The following is a 16254-nucleotide window of genomic DNA, read 5'->3' on the forward strand; positions in this document are numbered from 1 at the left end:
GATCACCAACTAAGCATTGATTTCAAGAAGGAAAAAAAAAAAAAAAACCTTTTTGTCAAATTTGTACCTGAGGAGACACAGGAAGTGCCTGGGTGGAGATTTTAGTATGAGTATGAAGTAGTCTTCACTAGAAGAGTGAAGCCAGCTCTAATGGCAAGCTCTTCAGGTGGAATAATGACACATGAGATTATATTATCTTCAATGGTGAGTTTGTTTTCTAGAATGATATTGTCTGGAATGTGGGACTGGAATATCATTTTAAGTTGGTGCCCACTTAAAGTTATGGGTCTCTGGATTATAAACTAATGGAGGCACCAGAACAAGAAGTAACAAAACCAAGGTCAGTAAAAGTATATAGAGGTACCTCACAGGGTTTTTGTATTGGGTGGAGTATGTTTGGATGGGTACCATACCAGATGAGCAGCTGCCTGACCTGTGGAACAATCTAACATTAATGAGTCCCAGGAAAGCATTTGCCCTCAATCTGGTTCTCAGTCTTTGTCAGATGGAGACAAGATAAAAAATTTATAAAGATAGACTGAGACCTGGGCAAAACAAAAATTTACTTAAGGATTTATTTGTTGAACTAGAATTTAAAAAAGGAGTTGTTTAAAAATATTATTGTGCCTGTCATTTAAACCAGTTATCTGGGACCTACATAGGGATATGAAAGTTCTATTGAATATCTTTTCAAAAGCCTAGACATCTATATTTTAAGAAATGAAATGTATTTTTGGTTACTACCAATACTGTGTATAGGACATTCATAAGGGAATAAGGAGCTTGCTAATAAATCCTTGTATTATGGCATTAGTATATGTGAAGACATGAGTGATTTGGCTTTGTATTTTGGTTATTTATGGAGTAAGAGATTACCAGAATTTTTCTACCTTAAAGGGAATAATTTGTATGTAATGGCCTACTGGTTTATAGGAAGCGTGAAGATGGGATCATTTGTTGAACAGGGCATCCACTGTTGGAAAACTGCCTGAAGTTTGGCCAAGTGTGTTGTTCCTTGGAACTTATCCTTTAATAGGGACATCCTGGCTAAGGGATGAAAAGCAGCAACATTCCACCAAGCTCCATCATTTTGATAGTTAGCACTGCCATAGTCTATGAACTCCCATTATTGTTCACTCTGGTGATGCTAAAGGTTTTCCAAGGGGCCTGGGGAAGGAATGACTGTAAGCACATGGTGCACAAATGGAGGCAGGAAACAAACCTCATATTAGCAAACTTTCCTTCATTCTTCAGGGAAGTCAGTCAGTCAGTCACAGGAGGGCTCATTTCTAGGTATGAAAACGGCTCCCGGGTTACAGAAGGAGTGTGAGTTTTATAGTTTACAATGAGGTTGAATTAATCACTGGAGACTGTGGATGTGTGGTTTGGATAGTCAGGGACCCAGTTGTGCCGGTAAAAATTTTAACTCAGTTGTAAAAAGTTCGAAACTCATTGTCACTGGGAAAAGCTCACAACTCGGTGTTCACTGCTTATCTCCTTCCTCTGCCACCCATTGTCACCTAGAGCTGCATTATTTGCTTTTCTCCTTCCAGGACTCATCTGCAATGGGAAAGGGAAAAATTCTAGGGCCTAGAGTTTTAGTATTCACCCAGTTGGGAAGGGATATATGTTTGCTTTTTGTGGAGATGCTTGGGATGAACCCGGGAAGGGATGAAAGTTTGCTTTTTCCCTCAGGGTCCATTGTTACTGGGAAAGGATGTACTGGAACAAGTTTAATGTTTAGCTAATTTCCCTCTCTCCTCCCGAATAACATTGTCCCTCCATTTTACTTAGGTTGCTGCTTTGTGAGAATATTATTTTCCATAACCCTTCAATGACTTCTTCTAGTACTCTGGTGTCTGGTAATGCAAAGGGGAAGACAGATAGCATATAGAAATCACCAAATGGACCAAGTTTGGCTCCATCCTGTCTAAAGTAGATCCTAGTAGCTGAGTTCCACTTGTAATGTGCTTTTTCCATGATCCAAAGCATAATGGGATGTGGGTTATAAAGGGTCACAGGCTCAGAGTTGTGAGAGTCTATTTTGAGGAGAGACTAGTCATTTGTTGTTTTAATGTTGTGTAGTACTGAGTTGAGAGAGGAGTTATTTTGCATCAGAAATCCTGGGAAACTAATAGCCATCATATGTAATCCAGAAACTCCAGGAAGCTGAGGAAGAGAGAGTCATAAACCTCTACAGTGAAGGAATTTTATTTAAGACCTTAAGAGGATTGCCTTTTGATTGTAATTTGGATGTAAAATTTCTAAGTGAGGGATATGTTGCTACCAGATAGCCAAAAGCCCTAAAAGACACTGTATTTACATGTCCATAATGAGTAGTCAAATGAATCTCCTTGGAAGAAGATATAATCATTATAATAACATGTACTCTTGGAGAAGGGTGATGTCATTAAGATCTTTCCCATACAGCCTGTGTGTGAGGACGAAGTTGTTGAGGTATCCCACGGGTAGCCTGGCAAAGGAGTATCACTATATCTTAGAGGTGTGGAGGAAAACTACAGCTGAGATGTTGTGTGATATACTCACTAGACAAAAGATGTTAGAAAAATTCATACAAGTCAAACATCTACTAGTTGTTAACAGATCTGATAATTTTAATAATATCAGATCTGGGGTATGGGATCCCATCCATTAGGACCACAGCATTCAGACTGTAGAAATCCATTATAAGGTACCCTTTGGGATAGATTTGAGTAGAAGCAAAATGTGGCTTAAAGTGGAGAAGAATAGGGATAATTACTCCTCTATTAACTAGATTTTTATGTAAAGTCTTCATCTTTGAAGGTACTGTTTTCACTTACAGTAGGCCATAATAGCTATCTTAACCAGGAATTCATGGCACTATATTTTATCGACCTACTTTCTAAACGCCAACTACTCATTTTAGTTTGAAATGATTATTCATTGTGCCACAGCGTTTATGCTGTGAAATAATATAAAGCAATGGGCAGTATGACTATGGGAATTTGGAAAGATACAGTTAAAAAGAATCATATCGATTTTTCTTGATTTCATATTCAATTGCCTTTCCAATATAATAGGGACAGAATTTTTAAATTTAGTGGGATCTTCAGGTATAACTACAATCCAAGCCCTAATACGAGTTACCATATTGCACTGCATATTATTGCTGTGCATCATCATTGCACCCTGTTTTTTTCAGTTCAAAAATTGGTTTATAACCTTTCATCCCATAATCATTATGTGGTCTAATTCTGTTCTTCACACCACTTAAACGGTAAACAGAACAGCAATGTATGCATCAGTGGTATATGGATGCCATTTGTCTTCTCAAACACTATGAGACAAGAGTCTAGAATTCTCAGCTCATATATATTGTTAATAGATTTCTGAAGGTCCACATGCATGGTTCATTTAGAGTGCTGCAGGACTAAAGGTAGATACATCTTACATAAGTGGCACAGAGGACAGTGTGCCAGATAAGGAAACCGATGATAACGGCAGAGAGTTTTCAGACACATAAGATTAAATATTTAAGTCCATACTTCTCAACAAAGTAGAATTTTTTTCAAGTGTAATCTTTCAGATATAATGTACAAATCAATAACAATTAATATGTAACTTTTTTCAGACCTGAAAAATTTTCATTAAGTTGTCACAAAGAAATGATGTGTGTGATTTTTACTCTTCAACTTTAGTGTTTATTCATGAGGATTCCATTCATCCTAATCTTGCACCACACACAGCTTAGTAATATATGATTTTTAAGTTATATCAGCACATTTTTTCAGTCTCTCATCCTTCTTTTTTGCAAAAAATTGGGCATAAAATCTGTGATGATTATGCAATGAAATACAGGAAGGCCATGACATTTGTTGTGCATTTCAGCAAATGTTAACAAGTTAAAACCTCAGTTGAAGCTGTACAAAAGCCAATGCATTCTCCTTTTTATCCTTTATGTCCTATAAATTCTTTAGTATATGAATTTAGTATATAAATTTTGGATCTCCAGTTGGATCAAATTTTAGCAATTATGTGCTTATGCACAGATATTATATATTTATATTAAATATTATATATGTATTTAGTTACCTTTATTTAGTTATTTAGTTACCTTTATTAAGTTAGTTACCTTTTTTATCCCCCTCAATCTAAGGGTTGCTTGTAATTCTATAAATTCAATAGAGTAGCAGTGCATTTTACATGGATCTTAGTTTCCGTCTCTAATTGACTGGAGACAAAAAGGCAATGGGGAAAGAGCCCAGTGCCTCTCAGCTGTGATCTCTCTCTAGGATGACTCTGACCACAGGATAACCAGGCCCTTTCCCCATGTTTTGTTCTTTTAAGTAGAATCTCCAGAATACTATTACGGTTTCTCTTGTTTTCCTGACACATTCCTGGTGGTCTACAGGGAGAGGAAGTTTCACTAGGTCAAAGGCTGGGTTTCAAATTCATGTCAGGTCTGAAAATGGAGACCAAGGCAACAACTAAGTTAAATTTATGACATCAATAGAATTAAAGCTTTAAAAAGCATATTCTTTGCTCTAGGTAGCTGAGACACACTGTACTCTATACTTCTATTCTTACCATGAATGATACAATGCTAGGAACATGATAAATATGAAGCCAGCAAATAGCTGTGAATAGATAGATTTATATCAATAAATTGTGTTACATTTTCTAAAGGGAAAATTTCCTCCTAGTGGATAATTGTATCAACAGGGAGATTCTTTTCATCTGCCAGTCTCTAATGGTGGAAATCATTAAGTACACACCAGGATTCTCACCATGATTTGTCACTGTTCTATTATAATGCTTCTGTGATGTCAGGACATTCCATTTCAAAGAAAAGTACCTAAGGTCAGAATCAGATCTTAAGTACACAGAAAGAAAAGTATTAGGTAATCTATTAAAGAGCAATGTGAACAAGAGTACCTGGATAAAAGTATCTCATAAATTTGAAACTTGAACATGTTTAAGACTTTAGCTAAGACATTCTGTGAATATTAAAATAGTCCAGAGATTTGTAGCTTATCACTGTTCTATCTAGGCAACTGGGCAAAGAAAGAGGAACAAGGGTTTCAGAGTTAAGATTCACCACCTTCACAACTTCTTCCTAAAATTGTATAACTGCCCACAATATTGAGGCTCAGTCTCTATATGTGTTACATAATGGGATACGAACTTCATGTTTCTATTAATAGCTGGATAAAAGTTTTGGATGAATCTTCCAGCTAATAAAACAAAGCAAACCAAAACAAAAATACCAGGATAAAATTATATTTACTTATGTAATTATATAATAAAGTCATGTAAAATATATAATATGTAATGTACATAATAAATAAATTTCATATATATACATACTTAATTCCTTTTTTCTTTGCATAACTCTAGAGGTTTTTCATAATTCAAGAAATAATTTAAGGATAATATTATATTTACCATGGGTGTTAATTGCTGGTTCTAGTTAGAGAAAAGGAGATGAAGAAAAGGATGGGGAAGAGGCATAAATAAAAATTTCCCAAGCAATTGTACCATAGAAACCACCTTCATCCTTCATTTGGAGATGCTTTTGTCCAGACGCTCTGTGTTATGGCTTAAATATGAAGTATTCCCCAAAAACTTCTATATGAGACAATGCAAGAAAGTTTAGAAGTGAAATGATTGGGTGATGAGAGCCTTAATCTAATTAGTGCATTAATCTGCCTATACGGATTAACTAAGTGGTGACTTTAAATAGTTAAGGTGTGGCTGGCTAGAGGACGAGTCATTGGGGGCATGACTTTGCTTTCTGGTGGCCAAGTGCTAAACCACTTTCCTCCACTCTTCCTCCATGATGTTCTGCTATGCTTCAGGCACAGAGCATTAGAGCCAGCAGTCTATGAATTGAGACCCCTGAAACCGTGAGCCCCAACTAGACTTTTCCTCCTCTTAAATTGTTCTTGTCAGGTCTTTTAGTCACAATAGTGAAAAGGCTGACTAAAACCTTCCCAAAATAACTTTTTAGGGAAAATAGTTAACAAATTTCAAAGATCAACAGTCACACAAAAAATCTTGAGTAGGATCAAAAATCAACACACAAAATAGAAAGCAGAAAAAAACTATATAGAGTTTGCATATTGAATTATTAAATGTAAATTTTGAAATCATATATGTTTAAAGAAGTAAGTAATAAATTTGAAATTACTTGAAATAGGAAAATACAAAATACATTGAATATATTTAAGAAAAAACTACACAGAAAAATTTAACAATGCAAATGCATTTGATATCTCATTAGACATAGATAAGATAAAATTTATAAATTAAAAGGAATTATCCCTTACATAGCATTCAGAAAGAGGCAAAAGGAAAATAGAGGTGAAAAGAAATGGCTACTACAGTGAAAAATTCTGAAAATACTTGACTGGAGTCTGAGGGAAGACAAAATGGAGCAAAGGAACATTTGAAGATAGCATGACTCAGAATTTTTAGAACTGATGTGAGACATGAATTCACAGATTTGGTTAACCCCCAAATTTCCTAGCTTGATATTTAACATAAAATCCAGGATTAGACACAATATATTAAAACCTTAAAAAATCAAAATTGTGTCATAATATTTTCTTACACTTAAGTAGAAAAGCCTAGTTCATGTGCAAATATTCTTTTCCAAACTTTACTTTTTCCAACACATGAATTAAATGTAACTGTATTAATGTGAAAAGAAAATATATTATTTCCATTATGTACTCATTTAACTAGATAGAGAAATATCCCTGCTTCCCCCCACCCCGCAAAGGCTAGTTGTGTTTTCCTTTGCTCAAATGTACTATTGGCATCGATTTGAGATGATCATGTGATTCTTATCTTTGAGTCTATTGATGTGATGAATTACATTGATTTCCATATGTTGAACCAACCTTGCATATCTGGGATGAATCCCACTTGATCATGGTGCACGATCTTTTTGATATGTTTTTGTATTCGATTTTCCAGAATTTTATTGAGAAACTTTGCATCTATATGTTCATTAGAGATATTGGTCTTTTTTTGATGTATCTCTGCCTGGTTTTGGAATCAGGGTGATATTGGCCTCATAGAATGTGTTTAGAAGTGCTGCCTCTTTTTCTGTTTCCTGAAATAAATTGAAAAGTATTGGTATTAGTTCTTCTTTAAAGGTCTTTTAGGAAGAGAATGAGATCCATGATAATAGTGTGTAATTCCTCATAAGTTGAGAGATAAGAGTGAGCCTGAGGTCATGACAAAACCACAACATTTAGTACCCCTTCAAACAATGCAAGCACACATCCTCTGTTCTACGAACTGCAAAATTATATAGGTAAAATAATCCCATTGAAAGTCTGAAAAGTAACAAAGAGTGTGATATAATCAGAAAATTCTTCAAAAGAATAAAAAAGCAAAATATCTGCTGTTTTTTGTGTTTGAAGATTTGATGTTAGGAAGCCATTCAGGATGTTGTTGTTGTTGTTGTTTTTCCCACCAAAAGAATACACTTGAAATACTAAATGTAACAACAGGCCAAGACTTCCACATTAGATCATTAGTCTCATCCAGTCCTTGATCTCCTCTTTAATAGCCATATTAGTCTCATCCAGTCCTTGATCTCCTCTTTAATACCCATACCTATTAGTGTTTGGAAGGCAGGACAAATGGTTGCTTTAGATTTTTTTTTTTGTTCTGTTTTATGAAATAAGTCTGAGTACTTACTTCCTAGGTAAGTTCAAGTAAGAATCCATTGTTTGTCTTTACAACTTTAAATGCTTTGGACAATTTTTTTGCATAAAATTTTTAATCAGTCTCACAACTCTTACAAACTTTGCCCTTAATGCCTTCTTCACCTTTACCTTATATCAATGATCCTATAAAGAATTATTGAGCATATCAACTTCTTCCTTGAAGGAGACAAGGTAGATGACATCATTATAATTTTACCTTGCTTTTCAAATTGTGTAAACCAAGCTTATAAATTTTCTCTAAGTGATCTAAACTGTGATTTGTTAATATAGTGACTCTCAGTCATGTAGGTGCCTAATTAAATTACTCACATAGTGATTTTCAATACACTTATTATTTAAATTGATTAGAGAATTGAATTTTATCCCATGTTTTTCTTTAAATTGTTATTAGTGTAAAATATTATAGACAAATTCTGTTTCTTTAGTATAATTATACGACTTGCCAATATTGCCTCTTATGTAGTCAAGGTTAATACAAAGACAGAACATTAGCACACAAATACAATTTAAAAATAAAAAGATATTTCCATAAGAGAGCTAGAGGGCTCAGTGGTAGAGCATTTGCTTAGCATGCATGAGGATCTAGGTTCAATCTCCAATACTGCAAAACAAATGAAAACCCAACAAAAGTAATGCAGCAAATATGAAGGATGTATAATAGGGCTACAAGAATTTTGAGTGAGGGATGAGACAGTGGCTATTCCCTCTGCAAACAGAATTTTAGATAAAATTCTATGAGTTTAGGGAACCATGTAGGTTAACATTCTCTCTCACCATCCCTATTATCCCTTACTCTGTAGTGTAATAACTCTTTTGAACCAACAAAGTCACTTAATTTCTTTTGGAAACTCTTTTTAAACACAATGCTATTCAAAAGCATATAAATTGTCTCTTTATATCTATTTTTAAAATCTCTTAGAAAGACCAACACGAGACTTTCAATTAACCCAGCTAGTTGGATAAAGAGTCAGAGAAAGTTCTTTGCAGTAAAGTTATTTCCATATAACAAACCCATCTATGTTCCTAATCCACTGGAACTGCCAGAGCCAAAAAGTTAAATTATTTCAAACAAAGCAAAAAGAAAATTTCTTTGCAGTCTTTAGAAAGGAATGTATCTGCCAAAATGCCTAAGAGAGTTTATAAAATTTACAAAAGCCTATATTGAAAAATAATTGGAAGCCACCCACAGAATACTATAAAAAAATTTCAATTTTCTATCCTTTTTCATCCTGAAACTGTTAGCATTCTTTTCTGTATCATGGAAGTGAAAACACAATCACTTCTGCCCAATGTTTGACAATATGGGATTTTGTTATACTATTATAAGTCTTTATTTCTATTCTCTGGAGATAGTCTACAATTTCTATAAATAAGATATATATATATATATATATATATATATATATATAGATATAGATATATATAGATATAGATATAGATATAGATATTTAATTTCCCTTTTATTCATTTTCATAATTTCAGTTCCATCCAAAACCAAATGACATAAATTCCTATCTTTCTGTAAATAAATATATCTTTAATCTTTGTAGGTCACCATTATGTCAAAGAGCCATAATTTCCTAAGAGGATGAAAAAAGACCAAGGTCAAGAAAATACCATCTAGCCTTTACAAATATGTAGTTGGTAGAAACATACTGAGCCACTGAGTCTGGAAAACAAGGTAAAAATACACATTTCTTGATCAGATGGCTAATTAACTGATTAATCAAATACATAAATATATTTGTATGTCAAAAACATGTTCTATGTCAGAAAAATTTTATGTACTCATGGTAAGCATCGATCACATGAGCATACGTAAGAGTGAAATTATAGTTTATGATATTTTGCTGAATTTTTATTTCAAGACATTTAACTGATAAAACAATAATTGTATATGTTCAAGTTGTACAAAGTGATGATTTGGCATACATATACAACGTGTAGAAATTATCACAATTAAATCCAAGTCCAGAATTATAAAATCCCATTGTTACCATATGGTGCATATATGTGTGAACATGTGTATGCTGAGGAGACTTAAAATATTTTCTTATCAAACTTGAAGTAAACAACACACTAAAGTGTACTAGAGTCACCATATTGCTTATTAGATCCCCAGATCATGCACATCTTATAACTGAAAGTTTATACCCTTTGGCCAACATCCCATTTTCCCCAATCCCTAGCCCATGACAAATACTGTTCTACTTTGTGCTTCTACATTTTCACCTTCAATAAACTCTACTTATGGAGACCCATACAGCATTTGTCCCTCTGTACCTGGTATATTTCCCTTACCAAATATCCTCCAGCTTCAACAATGTTGTCACAAAATAAAAGGATCTCCTTCTTTTTGTGGTTGTGTAATATTCTCATTTGTATGTGGCATGTTTTCTTTATCAATTCATCTTTCTATGAACACTTAGGTTGTTTCCTACTTGAGCTAACAGTATTATGTTTCAATGAATAAGATATGCAGATATTGAGACACTAATTTCATTTCCTTTAAATAGAATTCAGTGGAGGGATTAATAAACCATGTGATAGTTTAATTTTTAATTTTTAATTCTTTTGATAGCTTCCATAGTGTTTAACATTGTGGCTCTAAAAATTTACATTATCATCAATACTCTGCAGCTGGTTGTGGTGGCACATGTCTGTAATCCCAGTGGCTTGGGAGGCTTAGGCAGGAAGATCACAAGTTCAAAGCCATCCTCAGCAACTTAGTGAGACCCTGTCTCAAAATAAAAAAAAAATTAAAAACAGGCCCAGGGATATGTCTCAATAGTTAAGCACCCCCAGGTTCAATTACTGATATAAAATAAATAATCAAGTAAACAAACAAATAAATAAATAAAAACTGTACAGAGTCATTTTTCTCCACACCCTTGCCAACACTTAATATTTTTCATCATTTTGTTTGTTTTTTGTAATAAGCATTACAGTGATATCTGATTGTGGTTTTGATTTGCATTGCTCTGATTATTAGTGATGTTGAGCATTATTTTTTATAAAACTGTTGGTATCTTCTTCTGAGAAATGTCTATTCAGGTCTTTTTGCTATTTTTTAAGAATATTATTTGTTTTCTTGTCAATGAGTTTTCTAAATTTCTTATGTATCTTGGATATTAACTCCTTATTAAGTCTTATGCAAATACTTTCTTCCAGTCCACAGACTGTCTTTTAATTTTGTTGATTTGTTTCCTTTGCTATATAGAAGATTTTTTTTAGTTTGACGTAGTCCCACTCATTTATTTTTGCTTTTATTGCCTATGCTTTTGGTATTATATCTAAAATATTATTGCAAAGATCAAAGACAAAGAGTTTTTCTAGGTTTTCTTTTAAGAGGTTTAGAGTTTCATATCTTTTAACTCTTTAATAATTCTTGAGTAAATTTTGTACAAAAGACAAAGTTCCAATTTAATTTTTTTTGCATATGGATATTCAATTTTCCCAGTACCATTTGTTGAAGAAACTATTCTTTGCTTATTTTTTATTCTCATCACCCTTGTCAAAAATTGTTTTACTATGTATATACATCAGTATATTGCTAGGTCATCTGCTCTGTTCCATTGGTCTCTGTTTTGGTTTTTATACCAGGGACATACTGTTTTGATGACTATACCTTTGTAATACAATCTGAAATCAAGAGTATGATTCCTACAGCTTTGTTATTCTTTCTCAATATTATTTTGGCTATTTGGAGTCTTTTGTGAATCTATATAAATTTTACAACTTTTTTTAACTTTTTCAGTGAAAATGTCATTGGAATTTTAATAAGACTCACATTGAATCTGTAGATTGCTTTCATAATGTAGACATTTTAAGAACATTAGTTCTTCCAATGTGTGAAAACAAAATGTTTCTTCATGTATTTACAACTTTTTCAATATCTTTCATTAGTGTTTAATAGTTTTTAGTGTATTGATCTTTCATCTTGTTGGTTTAATTAATTCCTAAGTGCTTCATTCTTTTTGATGCTATTGTAAATGGGCTTGTTTTCTTATATTCTTCTTCAGAGGTCTGTTGATAGTATGTAGAAATACTACTGATATCTGTGCATTGAATTTGTCTTCTGCTATATTACTGCTTTTATTAGTTGTAACAGTTCTTTGGCATAGTCTTTAGTTTTACATATACTTTTTAGTTTATACATACAGTTTTCTATATGTTACCTACAAAGAGACAGTTTTAATTTTTCTTTTCTAATTTGGATACTACTATTATCTGAATGCTGGTATCCCACCTAACACTTGTATGCTAAAACTCAATCACCAAGATCAAGGTGATGCTATTAGAATTTGAGGCTTTTGTGAGGTTATTAGGTAAATGGGCATCAACCTCATGAATGGAATTAGTGACCTTATAAAATAAGTCTTACTGAGCTTATTTAGCTATTTCCATGTGATGGAACATTGAAGACACCATCCATGAGAAATAGGCCTCAACAGACATCAGATATTATGGCACCATGATCTTGGTCTTCCCAGCCTGCAGAACTCTTAGCAATACAATTTTTATTGTTTGTAAATTACCCGGTCCTTAAGATTTTTGGATCAGAGCATCTCAAACTGATGTTAGTTGTCCTTTAATTATCTTTATTTTCTAATTGCTGTATCTAGGAATAATGAAGAGAGTAGGCGCACTTGTCTTGCTCCCAATCTTAGAAGAAAAGCTTTCAGCTTTTCTCTGCATTTTATTATGATATTATATAATATTATATTATTACCTTGAAGTACATTTCTTCTCTACCTAATCTGTTGAGAGTTTTTATCATAAAAGTGAGTTCAATTTGCTCAAAAGCTTTTTCTACATCTAGTGAGATAATCATATATGCCTTTTACAGTTCTTTCAGTTAATGTAGTATATAAAATTTTTGCATATGAATATTGAATGAATTCAAGGAATAAGTCCCACTGATCATTGTGTATGATCCTTTTAATATGCTGTGGAATTCTTGTCTTAGTACTTTATTGAGCATTTTTCCATCTATATACATCAGGAATATTGGCCTGTTATTTTATTTTCTTGTGGTGGTATCTGTCTGGCTTTGGTACCTGGAAATGCTGGCCTCATAAAGTGAGTTTAGAAATGTTCCCTCTTGCTGAAGTTTTTGAAGACTTTGAGAAGGACTGGTGTTAATTCTTTGAATTCTTGATAGAATTCAACAATGAAGGCATCTAGTCCTGGGCCTTTGTTGTTGTTAGATGGTTTTAGTTACTGATTCATTCTCCTTACTCATATTAGAGATTTTCCAATTTCTTCATGACTCATTCTTGGTAAGTTGTATGTTTCTAGGAATTTATGCACTTCTTTAGGTTATTTAAATTTTTTGGCTTATATTTTTATAGTAGTTGGTTATGACCATTTGTATTCCTATAATAACAATGGTAATTCCTCCTCTTTCACTTAAGTGTTTATATATTGTAGTCATCTCTCTCTCTCATTTTTTTTTTTTGGAGAGGGTAGTCTTACCAATAGCTTTTAAATTCCCTATGTCTTTCTAAAAACCAACTGTCTTTTTTTCTTTGTCACGTCTATTATCATGTCTATTATCCTTTTTGTCTGTATTTTAATTATCTATGGTGATCTTTATTATTTTCTTTCTTCTAAGCTCAGTTTTTTCTTCTTTCTCTTAAGTACTTAGGATGTAACTTAGATTGTTTGTTTGAAATCTTTCCTTTGTCTTAATGTAGACACATATAACTTTCTTCCTTAGACCTGCTTTCACTGTATCCCAAAAGCTTCCATCTTTGCAGTTCTCAATTTTTTTTTACTTTCCGTTTGATTTCTTCTTTGACCCATTGATGATTCAGGAAAGTGTTGTATAATTTCAAGATATATATGAATTTTTCAACAGTATTCCTATTATTAATTTTTAATTTTCATTACTATGGTAAGAAAATACTTGAGATCATTGCAATCATCTTAAATTTGGTAAGGCTTATTTTGTGGCCCAGAATATAGTTATCATGGTGAACATTCTGTGTACTATTGAGAAGAAAAAAATTCATTGCTGTTGGATGAAATGTTCTGTAAATATCTGTTGGGTCCATTTGGAATGTAGTGTTGTTCAAAGTCCATTGTTTCCATATTGACTTTCTGTCTAGATTATAAATCCACTGTTGAAAGTGAGGTATTGAATTCTTCTGAAATTATTGTATTGCCATCTATTTCTCCCTTCAGGTCTATTTTTTTCTGATATAAATATAGCTATCCCTGCTCTTCTGGTTAGCATTTGCATGAAATACCTTTTCCAATATCTTCCCTTCATAGCTGTATCCTTAAAGCTAAACTGCATCTCTTATAGTCTTTTGACAACAAAATTTAATCTATTACATTTAAAGTAATTATTGATAGATAAATATATACTATTAGTTTTTTTCTATCTTATAGTTTCTTCCTCTCTTGCAATATTCCTTTGTGATGTGATGCTTTTTGTTTTATTTTTGTAGATAATAGTGTACTGTGTTTCCTTTTTATTTATCTTCTAGAGTTGTGTGTATATGGTTACCATGGGCTAATATAAAACACCTTATAGTTAAAACATTCTATTTCAAGCTGATGACTTCACTTTGATTACATACAAAACCTCTACACTTTAATTTCTCACTTTCTCCATATTTCATGCTATTTTTCTTATATCTCTTGATATTATATATTTCTTAATTAATTATTAAAGTTAAAACTTTAATACCACCATTACAGTAGTGAAAATTCTGAATATGATTACATTCTTACCTTTATAATGAATTATATACTTCCATATGTTTTCATGTTGTTTCATGAAGAAACTCCCTTTGGCATATCTTATAAGGTAGGTCTCATGGTAGTGAACTCTCTTAGGTTTTGTTTGTGTGAAAAGTCCTCATCACTTTTTTGGGACTGGGATATGAAAGCCATCCTGAGAAATCAGATAGGCATGTTAAAATTATTGATGACCTACCAAAGTCTGCAATATAAAAGAATATATAGAAATTATACAAAAAGAAATTCAAGAGAGAAAAAAACAAAGGAAAGAGGGGAAAACTTTATTTTTGTAATTGGTACACTTTTAATCATTTGTTTTTCTGAACTTAATAATTAATTTATTTGGCAGAATGGATGTAAATACTTAATATAGAAATTCCCAAATATGCTTAGATTTTATTTTTGAGCACATTTAGACCTTTGCTTTTCACTTCTTCCTTTTCCCTCCTCCTCCTCCTCCTCCTCTTCCTCTTCCTTCTCTTCCTGCTCTTTTGTTGCTGTTCTTATTTCTCTTCTTAACACAGTGGGAACATTACATGAATAGATCTCTCTCATCTATTTATTTTCTACCTGTTTCTTAAGATAAAAAGGTAGAGGCTTTTTCCCTTCTGCAACCCACCAGCACCATGTTAAACAAATAGATGAGCATACAAAACATATAGTTAGAACATACAAAATTACTGTTGTCATGCCAGTAAATACATTAACCTCTCCAGGAGGACTCTCTTACTTGAATATTGATGGTATCCATTAGGTTTACATGTTGTGAAGAGGATAAAGATGTAAACAGAAATGATAGAAGAGAATTTGATATCTGTCTTCTAATCTGCAGCTTTGGGGTTTTCTAGAAAATAAACACACCATCAATCATGTCAATTACTCCACACTATACTACTCCTCAGCTAAAGGATAAGCAATCAGATGAGAGGAAGGGGAGTAGGTAGAGCATAACATTAGACACATCACAGGTAAGACGAGCCTAAAGGGTGCTCCAGAATGTAGACCCAGGTCTGCAATATCCAATTCCAAAATCAAAGCTGATTATTAAAAGTGTTTTAGGGTTTGAAATTACAAATTCAATAAAAAACATTATTCCCAGTTTTGGGCCAGGATATCCCTGGTAGAATTCAAAAAACGATATTCTGTGGCAAAAAGAGAAGGCAGACAGAGCAGAAAACAAAATTAAAATTCTGATTTTTAAAGGATGTCACATTACTTTTCTTGTTTATGTGATTTTTGTCCCTACTGTTAAAGCAGCATTGGCAATGTGGATAGAGTAAGAAAGAAAGAGAGACAGACAGAGAGGAAGGAAGGAAGGAAGGAAGGAAGGAAGGAAGGAAGGAAGGAAGGAAGGAAGGAAGGAAGGAAGGAAGGAAGGAAAGAGGGAGGGAGGGACTTGAGGGGGGGAAGGAGGGGATGGGAAAGGGAGGGGAGAGGAATGGACAGAAGGGAAGGGAAGGGAAGGGAAGGGAAGGAAGGTGAGGAAGAAAGGAAGGGAGAAAGTAAGGAAGAAAGGTTGGTTATCTAAAAACATTTAAATTATAGGAGTTTCATTAACTCTTTGGCAGAATAAGTGAGATTTTTAGGTGCCTTCTACACCTTCTCTAGCCCCAACACAGACACACTCCTATTTCATTTCACACTGATTTAATTCACCAATTGAAGGCAAGGGAGCTGTGAATTCTATTCCTTTCCTCACTATCCTAGTCTTTGCTCAGGAGGTGGCTGAGGGGGTGTAGATATTTGTTCTCATTCCAGACTTATGAATACTTGAAAT

Source organism: Spermophilus citellus (assembly GCF_964194105.1).
Source record: "Spermophilus citellus genome assembly, chromosome: 8".
Taxonomy (NCBI): Eukaryota; Metazoa; Chordata; class Mammalia; order Rodentia; family Sciuridae; genus Spermophilus; species Spermophilus citellus.